The sequence below is a fragment of the Ambystoma mexicanum genome, chromosome 5p (assembly GCF_040938575.1).
Source record: "Ambystoma mexicanum isolate Mex_15411 chromosome 5p, UKY_AmexF1_1, whole genome shotgun sequence".
NCBI lineage: Eukaryota > Metazoa > Chordata > Amphibia > Caudata > Ambystomatidae > Ambystoma > Ambystoma mexicanum.
The window spans coordinates 547836834-547853392 of NC_090930.1; the positions used below are offsets into that span (position 1 = coordinate 547836834).

Here is a 16559-nt window from a genome sequence, read left to right on the forward strand (position 1 = left end):
CACTCTCTCTCTTGCAGCATTTGAACAGCTACTACGACACATCCTGGCACAACGAAATCGCAGGAGACAAAAACAAGGAACACTCTGGGCGAAAATTAACCTAAGATGAGTGCTGCACTACCTCATGTGTGTTTATTATGCTGCTTTGCCTTTGTATACTGCGATAGTGATATTGTAAGTGTGTATAGAGTCAGAAGCAGGGACGTATTTGTATGAGTGCTGTGTAACAGCTCACTGGAAGCCTGCGCAATGGTCAAAACCTTACCCTAACATCCCCAACCTATTCACAACCTCTCCCTAAACCTCATTATGGTTTCCTACTTCCCCCTTCCTATCCAACCATCGTCACCCTAACCTTCCTTCCCTGCTGGGGTTGCAGAGCCCTGTATAAGCATCAACTTGCAGCAGGTCCCAAAACCGCAGTGGGGGTGGTTGGTCCATGCCACTCCTGCGCCCCTGTCGCAGAACTGTATGTAAAGTTATGTTATTTTATGCGTTGTGTTGTTGTGTAATATTTGAGCATGAGTATAACTGGCAAGGTACTTTCCGGTGTCATCATTTGGCTGTACTGCTTAAGAATGCCAATAACACTGAGGAGGAGAAGAGGGAAGAAAAGCCTGTGCTGGACCACCCTCAAACAAAGGTTAACAACCTTTAGAACTAAACATACAAGTCCAACAGGTAACTTGTTTCAATTCGACGTAGGTAACCTCGGATCAACAAAAGGGTTAAGCGAAGAAGGCCTGCGCTTATTCCATTAAATCAATAGGCAATATTTTAGAAAAATATACAATTTTACTAATATTCAAAGGGGTTAAGCGAAGAAGGCCTGCCCTTATTCCATTAAATCAATAGGCAATATTTTAGAAAAATATACAATGTTATTAATATTCGTAACAAATGATCATAAAAATCTATACAAAGATCATACACTCACTGAAGAATACAGCAGTACATTTGAGAAAATTGTACTGACATTGAATAGTTCAGGGAGGGAGAACAATATAATTTGTTGATTATCAAATTCACCCTCCTTGTTTCTTCAGTGTTAGCAGTGATAGATAAGAAAAAGGAAAACATCAGTGCAATGACATAGATAAAACCGTCAGTCTAGGGTGTATAGGACAGAGCAAAATGGCTCTCCTGCAAGTTTGAGGTATTGTGCACATAAAGTGTCACGTGCAAGTGCAATTACGCAAAAATTTAAACAAAGTAACACCAGGTTTTCTCAAACACATATAGCATTCTCTCATTCAACACCTCTCATACACACCCTTCTCAACATACTACTATCCAACATGTTTCTTTCCGTCAACCACTCAACAAAAAAAGAAAAGAGGGGGTATAAACAAAAAATGAAAGGAAATTCATCAGGGAACTGTCATGTCTATGTCGGTCATTTGTGCACTAAGTAAAACACGAGAACACACACATTAATTGATTCTCTTGTGATACAATCCTACCAATGCCTATAAAGAAATACAAATAATGGCAATCAAACAATGGGCCACTTTGGTATTCCTATAGGGTGTATATCCACAGCCACACCCCCTTGTTGAAACGATAAATCACCATCCAAAGGATGGTCCGAGAGGCTCAACTGCACTCTCACGTGGACAGTTTAGCCGAATGGAACACGCACCAGGCGTAGAGATCCTCTGCTGCAGAATATTCTCAACCAAAATGTGCTAGGGTGTCACACATCTATTCTCTTCTTTTTAAACAAAATTCTATCCATAAATGGGTAGAGTTGTCTCAGCCTGGGGAATCCCAATGATGAGAGAAAAATGGGGGGAACGAGAGGCCTTGGAGTCCAAGTTTCCTACCGCATGCTTCTTAATGCAGGGTCTAGCACATGTAGACACTTGCTGCAGTCGGGCTTCTCTCCGTACGGTTCCGTCTTCCGGTATGTGGCGTGGGCGTGGCTGCTTAAGAATGCACCTCTATTTTCATTAGTGGTGGCAACGAGTAGACATGCCTTGAGTTTGGTTTTGCAAAATAAGCATTTAGCTATCGGATGATGTGGTTTTTAAAAAAAAGAACAAAAGGAATGTTATTACTTTCTCACGCGTTTACACAAAACATGACATGCAACAGACACATGAACCCTCCATAAGTAGCATGTTCTGTAAAGTCGTGAATTGACGCGATTAACGGATGATGGTTTGAGGGCCACTTTTTTTGAGGCGAGGGGTGGCCCACTTTTTTTGAGGTTAGGGGTGGGCCTCTTTTTCTTTGGTGTCCGGGCCTGATTCTTGTCCCAGTGCGATCCTTGAGGAAGAGTTGGCTTGTGTAAGGGCGACCAAATTATAAATATTCTTTGTAAAAATGTTCTATTTTAAGAGCTGAAAAGTGAGCAGAAATGACAAATAAGGAAGTAATCAGAATAATGTGAACACAATAGATGGAACCTATTGAGTGGAAAGGAATAAGGTATAACCTACATAAATTAAGTCATTACACTAAGTGGACATGTTCCTCAATAGACTCAATATAAATGTATTATTTCTTTTAAGACAAGAAGAAGGGATTACATTATAAAACGACTCTTAGGAAGAGAAGAGAAGTCCACTTACAGGACTTACATTTGGTAAAGGTATCTTCTTAATGTATGAGGCAAGGAATTAAGCGAAAGTACAAATCGCATTAAATGGATTGCAGAGATTTCTTGCTTTTTGTACTTTAATATTATAAGGAGAGACTTATAACTGGAACGTGTGTTTAGGCAAAGAGTACTGAAATCTGTACCTAATTACAATACTTAACTATGACAGACCATTTAAATAATAATATTTGCTTATATTTATTATCAACGTTATCAGCTAAAACAGAGTGTCAGTATCTGAGGTGCTGCAGAGCAGAATTTCTTCAGTATTAGATTTATGGATGGACATCAAAGGATATGTTTTTATTCTGTTTATGAGCTCTATAGCCTTCAAAAAGATCTAATAACGGAAACACCTGTCAGCAACGTCAAGGAGTTTACTGAAATGAAAATAAATCTGAAGTGACTTTAATGTCATGCAACAAACAAAATAAAATAATGAAAATTTGAAAACATTGGAAAATGAATAAGAGTTGTTGTGAATAATGTTCGAGAATATAGTATTCATGTTGGTTCCCTTTTTCTAATTCAGTTTATTTATGATACTAGTGTTATTGGTTTTTCACACATGTATATCGTCTGCTGCCATTGGTATAGCCTCGAAGCGCTCTGGTGGATTAACGCCCTTCAGGAGACTGTAGTCTGAGCAGCCATGTAAATGAAAGGAGCAGTAGAATGCGTGTAAACCTTTATTGCCATTTGGTGTTAAGCAGAGATGACTAGGTTAAGCAATTCTTTAAAATTGTGCAGCACATGTGCAGCACATATAGCAAACCCATAAGGAAGAGTGCTGTGTCAGTGACTATCTGACAGTTGGACCGCTTTTGTTTATGGAAGTCAGCTGTATTCTATGGGTTGCAGCGCAAGAGTGGGCTAGAGTGATGTAAGAATACTGTCAATCCCCAGGGCAACTGTCTACAGTTAAGGGTTTTACTGTATGTTATATGCAGGACCAACACCGTAGATTTTACCAAATCCAATTTCTTCATATGCGTTAAGTAAGTAAGTATATTTTAAAACATAGATGGGGGTGGGGTAAGGGGATAGGATAAGGTAGGGGGAGGGAGGAGGCGGGTGGAAGGTCTCCCCCGCATAACAAAAAAAAGATTAGAAGAAAAGAACATTCGAAGATTTCTCCTTTAGGGGAAGTGGATTCAGTGAATTCACGGACATTCATGCAGGACACCTGCTTCGATGGCTAACATGCAGTTGACATGCAAATGACATGCACAATTGTAAGATAAGACACAGATACCACCAGCGTAAGTCCTCTTGTCTGTCCCATCTCTTTATATTCAGTAGAAAATACTAAGTTGTCTTCAAGAGTGGTGGTGATAATGCATAGTCACCTATGAAATACAAGAGAGCGGGGAGCTAACAAATGGGTAGGGGAGGACGGACAATTTGGCAACAAGGTATCTACAAGCAACCAGGAGAGGAAGCAGGGGGGATCAGATAACCCAATCTCAGATTAGGTGTGGGAGTGGAGGGTTTGTGGACCTAGGTGTTTGCGAGCTCTATTTTGGAGGAGAGCTCTGAGGCAATTGGAGGCTGGGGGAAATCTTTTAAACATTTGGAATAGTATTCAACACTGAAGGATTTAAGATTTTCTCTGTCTTCACCGTAAGTAGCATCAGATATGGATTTAACCAAACTGTCATTTGGGTGTTTGCCATTATGTGATATAGAAAATGACATGCATTCCAAATGAGCTTTTAATTATTTGAATTTGCCCTTATGTAGTTGCAAACCTTTTTTTATTGGGTCAGTACTCGGACAAGTATGATATTGTGCTCTTCTGTCATACGTCCATGCACAAGAATATTATCCTGCAAACACTTTACCCCATTTATTCCTTTAGGGGATCGCATCATCACTCAATGGAAGACATAGGCTACTGAACACAGGCCATGGGTATCCTAATGTACTAGAAAACCCCAAAGGCTATACTGAACACCATGAGGTTTTAAACTCTGGTGTAGTTTTATATGGTGATTGGCTCCTCTCCTCGCATGTCCCATTTCATGAAGTCTGTGCTCCCATTCAATGATAGCACCAACTCTGAGATGTTCAGAAGTGGAAGGTTATTGTATACTGTATGATTTCCCGGTTCCGGCTCCTTAAATCAATGCATGGTCTCAGTTTGTTTCTACTTTCTTGGTCCTGAAAATCAGGCTCAACCATTCCTTTGACTCCACCAGTCCAATACTATTTTCCTTTTGTTAGCCAGATTAAAAGCTATAACGTTTGTGTATGGTTATGCCTTTACATTAAGAACATTACTAATAGAAACCGTAAAATAACTTTTTAAAATATTTATATGTTGTTAGTGTGAAAAACCATGTACACATTTTTTAGCATTTAAAAGCATTTACTAGCTATGCAGTGGTGTACTTCGTGGAGTCCTGCTGTGCCAATCAGCTGTGGCTCACATTGGCTCATTGATCGGTACAAGCCCAGCAAGGTTCAGATGGTTGACACCAGCTGAAGACACTACAATGAGGTTGGTTTGGGTGTGGATCAGAGGAGGCCAACTCATGTCTACTGCCAAGGGCAGCATCTTGCAGTGGTTCGGCACACAGGCAAACAGCACCTGCTGTCTTTGTGCCCCTCCTCGCCAGCAACACACCACCTATTACACTCCAATGCAATAGTTTTGGCTTTTGCAACAGTGCACTAGGGAGCCATAACTAAAAATAACAATTAGTATGAAGCTGACACCAAGCACCTTGTTATGTTAAGATGTGAAGAAATATATATATAATATGCCATGCCAGAGAAAGCACTGGAAAAACGTGTTATCCTTTGGGTCGGATTGAGCCCCGTATTTAATGAATAAAAATAATTTCTATCTAAAATACAGAACTACAGAAGAGGTGGAAATAATTATAAATATACATCTTCATCATTATTCCCAATTCTACTGAATTTTGGGTAGTACACATAAAGAAGAGGTGAGATCAATTATGGAGACATAGCTTGATAAGTATTCCCACCTCTTCAAAATTTTAGATGGCAATTATATTTCTTCTAATAAAGATGGATGTAACTCCAAATTCAAGGGCAAGACGTGTTTCTGGTGCTTTCTCTGGAACGTGAATAATTCATCATCTCACAAATGATTAAATGCTGCTCCTTTTCAATCACTAAATGATGCACTTTTAATGTCATGGTGATGACAAGTTACATTTGCATAGTCAAGCACTATTGTCTTCTGTGTCTATAGGTATTTCCAATAAAAGCCTCTGTTTTAACATTTGTCAGGGATTGATATCAATTGGACAGAGATGTCTATAATAATAATAAATATAGCATTGGCATTCAATCTTTTGCATACAAACACAGGCGACTACCATACTTTTGCATGGTCTCACATCATAGGCAGGTATGTGCGGTTCTGTGCAAATGTGTTGCAGTCAGGTAATTTTCAGCCAGGTCATTTGTCAACAAAGGAGGAGGATGAGTCTAGTTTATTTGAGGCAGAAGGAAAATAGGTGCAAATCATTTCTATTTAAGCAGAGGAAGAAATAACATATTGTGCAGCAGGCCAGAATATCAGTAATACCTGGTCCCGCCCATTTCCACTGAATCGAAATCAGATGATGCCCACTACCCACTGCATCCCCCTCAGTCATAAACCTAGGATGCACTTTTAGCTCAGACCTGACCCTCTCCTGTCACACCAATGCAGTCTCCAGATTGTGCACCTTCCACCTCCCCATATTCAAGCAGATCTTTCCTTATCTCTCCTACCTCCATATGTTAAATGGAAATCATATTATGCCTCCCACTGATTTATATTGGCCTAAGCCTAGTTGGTCCATGGGGAAAACCGCGCTGCAAAGTTCTGAATCAGAAATGACTCCAAGCGCCATCTTGGAAAAAGTCCTCCATCTTGGTTCTAACTTCTGCTCACTCTTCAGTAATGATTAGCTATGTTTTCAGCTGCTAGAGCAGAATCGACCTTTGAGCCTATGCCAACACTAGGGCTGGCAGAGCAGACTATTTGTCCTGTGCAAACAAGACCTTGTAGTCAGAACGTACTCTCATTCAAAGTGTTATCTATGGGCTTCATTACGACTCAGTCGGTAAGGGGTTTACGGCGGCGCAAACAGCGCCGACCCTTACCGCCTGATTCCGAGGTCCCTTAGCGCCATGGCGGTTTTAACACCTGCTTTTTGCAGGTGTTAAAATCCATGGCGTTAAGGGACCTTGATGTTAATTACGCCACCGTAATTTACGGTGGCGTAATGAACGCCTTCCACACTCCCATTATGCCCTATGGGGCAAAAATGGGAATGGGGAAGGGTAAATGGGGATTGGGGACTTACCGCCCCGCCAACCTCGGAATGGGGCGGTAAGTCCGCCAACCACCATGGCGTAAACGTAGTTTACGCCATGGTGGTAAAGGTACGACCCAGGCGGTAACTTACCGCCTGGGTCGTAATGAGGCCCTATGTCTACAAAACTCATCCTCCCACAAACAGTGTTTACAATAAATGTAAACTAATGCTGTGTGTTTTTGAAGGAATCCTGTGTACATTTCTGGAAATAGAATTATTTTAGAAGCTAAAGATCCACACAGCTGATGGCAACAAAGTTTGTCAGTATGTTTAAGGAACCTTGGAGCGAAAGTGAACTCCAATTCAAAGTGTTTTCTGTATCAATAGCCTCAGCCATATTCAAACATAAGAACTGAATGTTAGACAAACTAGAACTGTGTACCTTAACAATAAGCTTTTGAATTTGTTTCTTGAAACTAGGATCAGCCTAAGCTGGATAACCAACATGACCAGACAGAACAAAGTTGTAACCATTGTATTTTGTAAGTACGTAAAGACAATATTGTTGTATTTGCCATGTGAACTGGGCACAAACCCAAATTTGTAACCTATTAGTTTGGAGATGGGCTGAGCTATGCCCAGGACTGTGTATAAATACTGCATGTTTTGTGATGACCAGGACTCACTCCCCTCACAGTGTTTCTGGTACGCACTGCAAGGTGCTGTGGACCAGATAGCTATCTACGTTGATATTTGAATCTGTACAGAATAAATCTTTGACTTTGTGACTGGCGGATCTAATTTTTGGTGGTACCAAGCCTCGATATTTGCTTGATTTTACACATAGAGTTTCTGCAAAGAAAGGTCTAACTGATTAAAATCTCTACAGCAAGGCTCCTCCTCGCACTCTCCCCCAGAGAACACATCTCGCTCGCACTCAGGACACTCCACTGGCTCGCCATGAGCTGAAGGGCCTCCTTCAAAGCCATGTGCATTACCACAATGCAATCCACAAGAAAGGCCCAGAGTTTGTCAGAAACAAGCTCACTAGCTACCACCCCACCAGAATACTTGGATCAGGCACCGCACACCTCCTGGTAGTCCCTACTTTCCAATTCTCCAGATTAAGAGGTGCCTGTTTCTCTGTCCTCGCACCCACTTTCCGGAACTCCCTCCCCCTCGTACTCCGCTTCATAGAGGATCACCAGGCCTTCAGGAAAGCCCTCAAACCCTGGCTGGTCCCCCTGACTTCCTGATCCCCTCCCTAACCCTGCATCCACTGACAGGCTCTTGCACACATGTTTCATCTGCATTCTCCCTCCCTACAGAATGTACCTGCACAGGAGGGTGGGCCAAGCCAACACATGTAATCATTAAATACAGTCCTTGTTTTTACACTAAAAGGAACTATGGATGGCAATCTCTCACTCTAAGAACCTCTAAGAGGGTGAGTATAATGCATTCATCAAGCACTTAGATTGCCTGTGAAATGTAGCACTGCTCCCTCTAAACAGATGTAACCCAGGAAATAGACATTGTTGTTTGTACAGCTAACCCATTTCTTCTCTTGTACACCGCACCTTTGCAACTTAGTGGAAGGCACAATCTCACTGTACACACCCTGCACTCACATTCAACACAAACACTATTGCACATCACCTCTGCCATAAGAATGAAGCTCCTTCTAATGACACAAATTCGAACCATAGCTTCCCACATAACTCTCTATCTCCTTAAACACAATGCCCCCCTTTAGGCCAAAGTATACCTCTGCTGTGCCCATACACATTCCATTTAGATGTGTGTGACTAGCAGGGTCTTGGGCACCCTCGCATAACTTTAATGGATTAACTGCACAGACGCATAAGAGCACCTCCCAAATTCTCCCACATTTTTGGACTCCGGTCCCTCCGAGGGCGTTCAACCAAAAGCATGTTGGGACCATAATTATGATGAAAGGCACTATAACAAATGACAAAATGAATGAAAGAAGATAATGCTCCATCGCAGGCTATAATAAAGCTATAAACTGCTTGTAGACACTACTGCTACAGAGAACAAACCCATGGTCTGTGGTTGCCATGACATGCAATTGCTACCAGACTGTCATTAGACTGTGCAACATCTCCTTCAAAAACAGTTCCACAGATATGAAGAGAAACATATTAGTATATTGCACCTACAACACCACCATGATAACATCACAATAGTATACCAAAGTCACACTTATGGCCATTTCCAGATTAGCATTGACCAGATCCTAGTTTACCATGCAAATCTAAAGTGTAGCATTTCTTTATGCCTGAGGATCAAGAAGACCAAGAAAACAGTGTACAGAGGGAAACCTGAAACCAACTTGTGTACTCCACTATGCGATTATATATAACACAACACCATGAAGATGACTAAGGAAAGTCACAGAAATTCACAGCCTTCCATAAATAGCTGGTATGGGTATAGAAATCACCATGTGTGAGTTGCCTATTTGGTCTACCTATAGTTGATTTGAGCATACATGCTAAGACTGGTAGGGCAGCATGTTTGCAGGGGGCTGCTGGGCAACTTGGAGCAACCATTCAGAGGGGTTGTGGTGAAATCTCAGTAGGAGTGCGCTTTGGGTGACATCTTGATGGAGGCGCTTTTGGGTAGGGTTGTTGCGAGGAGATGTTCTGAGGCAACCTAATGTTGGCTGGGATAGCTGGCAATGGTCATTGTACAGAGGTTCGTCCTGGATCAGGGTGTGGAAATATGGAGAGGAGGAGAAGACATAGTGAACATGCAGCGCTTGGTACCAAGTAGATTCCCTGTAGTGAGTAAGGGAGAAAGATTCTGGGATGGGAGTTCAGTGTAGTTTTCCAGAGAGAGAACCCAAGGTGGTGTCCGTCAAAACTACTCCACCTGCCATGAGGTCCAAGTGTAACATCTAGGGCTTAGACATGCAAAATACTTGGCCATCAAGCGTCAAATCACAATAGGTCACTTGCTCCATTGAGCACCTTTGGCCAAATTAAGCAAATCATATTTCACTGTGCACCCCACAGAAAACTCCAAGTAGGCCTTTTGGTTAAATTGGGTTCCAGGTCACAAACACATTGAGCAATAACCTGATTGAGTGCCTAGGGGTGAATCTCAGTAGAGGTGTGCTTTGGTGTACAGTCCTGTTATGGAGATTAATGCATGATTTGGTTGGTTAAGATGTGTTGAAAAGCCAGGTATTTAGTGTTTTCCAGAATGTAAGGTGATCCCCACTGTGCTAATTCACTTTGGAAGATAATTCCCAAATGCTTTCATGATGTTGAAGAAGGCTAATTCTCTTTGCCTCTTTCTGCCTTATTGCAGGTTTATAGATTTTGGATTTCAGAGCTCTCCTGGGTTGGTATGGTACAATGTTTTCTTGGATGAATTTGGGCATAGTCAATTGATTACAGTGGCAATAAAATGGGGGTATTCCTGTGTCGGAAGGTGAGGAAAGACATTAGCTGTCTGATTTACTGTAGGCATTAAAAACATGTATTTACTGTTGCATTCATTTTTGGTTCCAGGCATAGTCTACTATCCCTCAGGATCCCTACGTTCTTGACCACTTTTGAGGTTTCCAGGAGGCCAAGGGATTGATATCTGTGGAGCAGCATTGGCTGATGAAATTATTAATTATTTAACCTTTTGTTACACGCTAAATACTGGAGACCAGTCGCTAAGTGCAGGATCGGGATTCGAATCTGTGTTGCTCTGCATTGTCTTGCTTCCAAGTCAACGCGTGATGTCCGTCATGATGTCTGTCATGTAAGCATTCAGTTTTAGGTTGTTGTTCATCGTCCATACATTCACAGATGTGAGACATTTTCTTAGGGTGGTGGCTGTGCCTTTGCAGGTTGTCATTTGGAAACTGTATACTGTGTTGTCTGTGTAGTTGTAGTAAATGAGGCTGTACATTTTGATGAGTTTCATGGGGGGGCTATGTTGACAAGCCAAGGTGATAGCGTTTGATCAGGTGCTGTCCTCCATAGGAAAAAACCTCTTCCATTGTAGCACAGTGCTGCAAAGTATTGCTTCTTCTGGTCCCTTTATTAGGGATGAGTGATTTAGTGTTGCATGCTACTGGCATGTCTAGGGGAATGAGGACCCAAGTGATGTTAGCATATGCGTTGATCTTAAGGTCGATCCCTAATTCATGAATGCACTAATTGTATTCCCCTGACTGGTCTGAATCCTCCTTGGACATGGTACAAGATGTTGCTGTACTCAATCAGCCTCATTTTATAGGTGGTCAACGTGTAAAACTAAGGTATAACTACAAGGCGTACACATTTTACACCATGGTTTTAAGTTCTGCATCATGATGTGCAAGCTGTCCCTAGCCTCTACACCTTATGCCTAGCAAGCAAAAAGTAAACACAAGGCATGTGTACCGCCTTCTGTTTACTCTTCACCTTACGCCTGTATTTTACACCTCAGCATAACACCTATTAAAAATGCCTCATGCAGTTTTCATTTACCACCCACCTTTGCATCTCCAAATGGCACCTGCTCAACAACAGGAACAATTTGGAGTGACTGTTCACCCAGGTTGGCCAATCAGCCCAACGAGCACTCCAGCAACCCACAACTAGACACACATGAATCTAACCAGCAATTAGGGGTTTGGAACAGCACATACAAAGCGGACACGCCCAACCCTCACATTTCTACCACCATGGAATGAGCAAGGGCATTTACCTGATAGCTAAGCTAGCTCAGGTCACTGCTAGAGACATGGATGGCACAGCAGCAACAACAGCAGGTAGCCCATCAGCCTGCCTCCAACTCCCACAGCAGGTGCTCATCGGCCTGTCCCACCAGTCACCCAGCAGGCAAACCAACAGCGTGTCCCACAACCCTCTGAGCACCCTGTCCCCCAACCATCTCAGCAGGACGTCCATAAGAGGAGGGAGAGGAGAACCCAAAGAGCCTGCACACCAAGGGTGAGCAGGTCCAGGCTCATCCACCATGAACTCACAGACAAGCAGGTGTATTAAATTAATCTGTACCTGCATACCATCTACAGCCTCCTGGCAGAAAATGCTGGCTACATTGAGATCATCGGGCAGACTGAAATTTCCATCCCACTCCATCTCAATGAAAGTAGTGACTGTGCTCCATCTCTGTGCAACTGGTACCTTTCAGCACACCGTGGTCCTGGTGCACAACATCACACAGTCATGCTTCTCCCACATCCTCTCAAAGGTGTTGTCTGTCATGATGAAATGGGCCCATTACCACATATTCTTCCCCATGGATGCAGTGGCCGTAAATCACACCAAAGGCCATGTCCATACCTTTGCAGACTTCCCCGGTGTGGTTGGGGCAGTGGATAGCACACATTTGGCACTTTTACCACCCAGGGCAAGGGAGCAAGTATTCTGTAACAGACATATGCAACACACCATCAATGGCCAAATGGTCTGTGATACAGACCTCCTCTTCACCCACATGTGTGTCTGATTGACTAGATCGACCCATAACTCCTTGGTCCTTACTCAAAGCAACCTGAATGCACCTGGCGTGGCTGCTCGGTAAGGGGAACTAGCATCACCCCTTCATAAATGCATGCCTCACACCTCTACCCTAAATGTGACACACATGGATCAATGGAAAGTAGTCCTTGGAGGGCCAGAATGGTGGGAACCATTCCTGCTCAGGGCAGGATGGCTGGGGTTTCCAATGTTGGCTCCGTGGTGGGGGCGTTGCCGGTGATCTGTGTGGGCTGTGCAGGTTGGACTTCGTGGTGTGTGAGCTGCTCCCTTTTTTTTTCTTTTTTCTTAGCAAAGTGGCCTGCTGCCGCGCATTACGCCTGGTGGGTTTGTTGTTGGAGGCAGCGTGTGCCTTGGGACATTGTGCTGCAGCGGGCAAAGTGGCCCAATTTTGCAAGGAGCGGACGCAAACGTGGTCCGGGACCACCGTCCACGTCGCCAATGTGATACCGACGGGCCTGTCCCACTGCATAGTGGCGCAGGCCCGCCCGGTGAACAGACCACACAGACACAATGTTAATGTCTAACTGGAAGTTCTGCTTTTGCAGGCTTCCTGATTTTTATTATTTTGACTGCGTGATGTTGTCACCTGTCATCACGCCCTTAGTCCCTTTTACCACAGTGGGGAAGTAGGGAACTGGGCGCAGTGGGAACAAGAAAAGCATGGACTTTTAAGGAAGTTGCTCTAATCAAATCCTAAGAAGAAGAAAAAGTGTGCTAAGAGATAGAAGAGGAGTGACATTGCAGAGTCATTTAAACTCTCTAACAAAAAAAAGGAGATATTCTTTATCAGTAAACACTCCTTTGTTTGTTCCTTAAGCTGTGTCTTCCAGCAATAAGTCAACACTATGGTTTGCAACATACCATTGAATGGTGTACAAGTAGGAAGCTATTGGTAAAAGGGAATTTCAAACAGTTACCACCCTTCCACATTTTCTCCAAGCCCATTATTTAAAGGTTGGCTAAACAGTTCTCCTTTTTGTAAACGAAGGCACCATACAACAAAGTCGCACTACTGTTAATATGTCATCTTTTCAGGAGTTCTACTCTACAGCTGCACACCTCCATCACCTAAAGTAAACTCTTGTTGATTGCTGCTTCCCTTAAGTGCTGATTCCCACAGGAAATCATTGTAGGCTCCGCCCACGTCCGAAGTAACATTTAATCTAGCCTGAAGGGAAGTGGAGCAGGCCCATGAAAGGAATGTCCCTCAGTATCACACATGCACTACACACCAATCCATGCTCCGCCCCGGCCCCTCCCTCCGTGGCTACAGGGCAGGAGACCACAGTCTCCATCCCCTGGCACACCAGACAGCTTGGCAGCCAATACTCGGCATCGCTTTAAGATAGTGTAGAAGCGCAAAGAAGTACCTTACCTTTCGTAGAAGTTCAATGTGTGCAACGCTGGCAGCACAGCAGGCGTTCTTCCTGATGACGGGTTTACTATCGCCAGGAAAAGTTAGGCAGGGATTCAAAGTGATCTGTTGACAGCTACGCTGAGCTCAGTGGGGCACAGCAAATTCCAAACATTCAGCCCTGCAGAAGAGCAAGCAGACTTCAGAAACCCTAAAGGATTCGGAAGCAGGCTTGACTTCGTTGCCTTGCACGTAACAGGATTCGCCGAGGCTCGCGCTTCCTCAGAGGAAACTACGCAGCAACCTTCCTGGATCCAGCGCTCTCTCGAGGAGTAAAGAACACCCACTGTGCATGGAAAAATATAGTCCACATCAGTTAACTACAATTTCGTTTTCCTTATTTAATTTATCAGTGAATCAACTCGCGTAAAGTTTACAGGACATCGCAATGTAAATAAAGAGATTATAAACTCAGCAAAAAACATGATAACAGATTTTTGCACAGAAACTAAGCAGTCTATTTCCAATTAATCACCGAGAATGCCGAGTCTAAAGAAAGTAGCGACAAGAATACTGCCCTCGTGGACTATAAACACCGACGTACATTTAAGGGTTACATAAACACTCGACACTAACACACCTCGATGAAAGACCACTCGGAATACATTAATACTCACTGCTTTTCCTTTTGTATACATAGTATGACAGTAGACTGCAGTGTGGACGCTGGCAATATTTTTCTATTTCTTCGTCTGCTTTTCTTTTTTCAATGTAAGAAACTTACTTATGGCAAAAAATGTGCTACTCAACTTTCTGGACAAGAAGTGCAGGTGGTAGGGGAGGGGAGGGAAGTGCCGATCGGGGCGGAAGGATAGTGATAAGGTGGGAGGAAAGTGCGAGCAGAATGGCAGCATCCAGTATATGGAGGGCAGTGCTTAATTTGTGGGGGTTGTTGGCAGTGCCCAACACCGGCACTCTTTTTTGGGGACCGGAACTCATGCAGGGCCAGCGCACGTGCAATTGCTTTGTTTGTTCTTCCACTTAGCTTTGATTCGATTATAAATCATTGGGATTTGTCATTCTGATCTCGATCTCTCTCGTGCTTGCAGGTTGCAGGCCATGGCTGGCTGGGCCTGGGAGGGACCAGCAATAGCAATGAACAACAAACTGTTACAAACAACAGCCAATGAAAACTACCTTTCTGTTGGTACTATGCAGTATTTGATACATTCTGTATAGTAACACAGAATGTGCAGTTTTCATTGGCTGTTATGAGCCAGTGAAATTACATGGTGACGTGTTGTTGCCACAGGAGGCACCACAGCGCCACCTTCATTTCATGAGTTACTGTGAAGTGAAGGTGTCGAGGAGTGGCGTCGTCGGTCCTGAATTGTGAGAGAGAGAGCCTGCCCTGCTGCACTGCGTGGTGCGGCCTAGTTGCTTCCTGGGGCCCCCTCTGCCTGCTTTTTCATTTGTGCGGGTGCCAGTGTGCGCAATCTGGCCCCCACACCCTGAGGCCCGTCAGGAGACCAAGTCCCAGCCGGCAAAGCAGGTAAGTCACTTGTTGTTGCGTGCGGTGCAGCCTGAACCTGTCACAGTCAAGTGATCAGGCAAGGAAGGACCAGGGCGGGGCCCGTACGGCGGCACGGTCCCCTGGTGCTTTCCTGACTGCCCAGGAGTCAGGACCCCACCAGGGGCCTGTCCGCACCCGGGCTTCTGTCTGTGTGACCTGTGTGCAGTGTGCTGCTGACTGCAGTCAGTGCCAGGGCCAGGCCAATTTCTGTGACCAGGGGCTGCCGGCTGCGGCAGACTGAGTCTGATGACTCTTCCGCGTGCGCCGGGCCCGTGGATTGTGCTCAAAAGTATGTTTTTTACTTTTTTCTTTGAAAACCTGACCTTCTGTGGGGCCGGTGGCCGGTGCCCCGCCCCACGGAAGGTAGGTTTTAAAAGAAATAACTTATTTTGAGTGGCGGCTGGGGCCCATCACTTAAGTGATGGGCCCCAGTCGCCCAAATATACGTTTTTACTTTTAAAATCTTACTTCCGTGGGGCCGCTGCACCGCACACCTATTTTTGTCATCATCAGGCTCAGCATGGCTGTGGCGGTGGTGGCCTCACGGAAGGTAGCCTAAGTGATTGAGGCAAGGCAGGGCAAAGCCCAGGACCAGGCGGGGCACAGGCGGCAACGTGGTCCCACTAGTGTCTGTCTCTAAAGGAATTAATTGTCGTTTGCAACTTTGGACACTTTTTTCATTGGTGCCGAGCCCGACTCGAGACAATTGTATGCCCCAGTCCGACCCTGGATAGCATTCATCTATGTGAAACATGAACTGGGAATTTTTGCCTGGGTGTTTCCGTTCTTCCTTTTAATGTTATCGGCCTCATTAGATTACAAACGAGCTTCAGCGAGGGGACCCGGAACGGTGCACGTATTGGGCCAAAACCAAACCAGCTGTACTTCGCGAGAAAAGCCCATGCAAAGACGAACTTCTGAAATGCCATTTCAGGCTTAAAGATACACACATGGAAACTAGACGGGGATAGACATGGTGCACGTGCCCACCAATCTGTCGTCATAAATAAAAGCACTAGTTGAGTATTGGTGTATAATTCTCAACCGTCTTTTGCTGTCATTTTTTTACATAATTCCAGCGCATGTTTTCTAGCCTGATGTGTGGTTTATACACCAGATGTGGCCCCTTAACCTGGGTACAATACGCTCTGAGCATGTGCTCCGAATGAGAGCACATGCAATCCTCAGATAGGAATCCTCAGATAGGGAGGTGGGTGTCTGTTACACCCCG

The 16559-nt window shown here is 44.2% G+C and overlaps 1 protein-coding gene across 2 annotated transcripts in view; it reads right to left on the minus strand.

Moving 5' to 3' along the window:
- Positions 1-14040, minus strand: part of LOC138481081 (xaa-Pro aminopeptidase 2-like) — a 633999-nt gene extending 619959 nt beyond the window's left edge. For both annotated transcript variants that reach the window (XM_069612976.1, XM_069612977.1), the window contains exon 1: positions 13777-14040. The gene's annotated coding sequence lies outside the window, so the exon portion shown is untranslated. The remainder of the gene's footprint in view (positions 1-13776) is intronic.
- Between the last annotated feature and the right edge of the window lie 2519 nt (positions 14041-16559).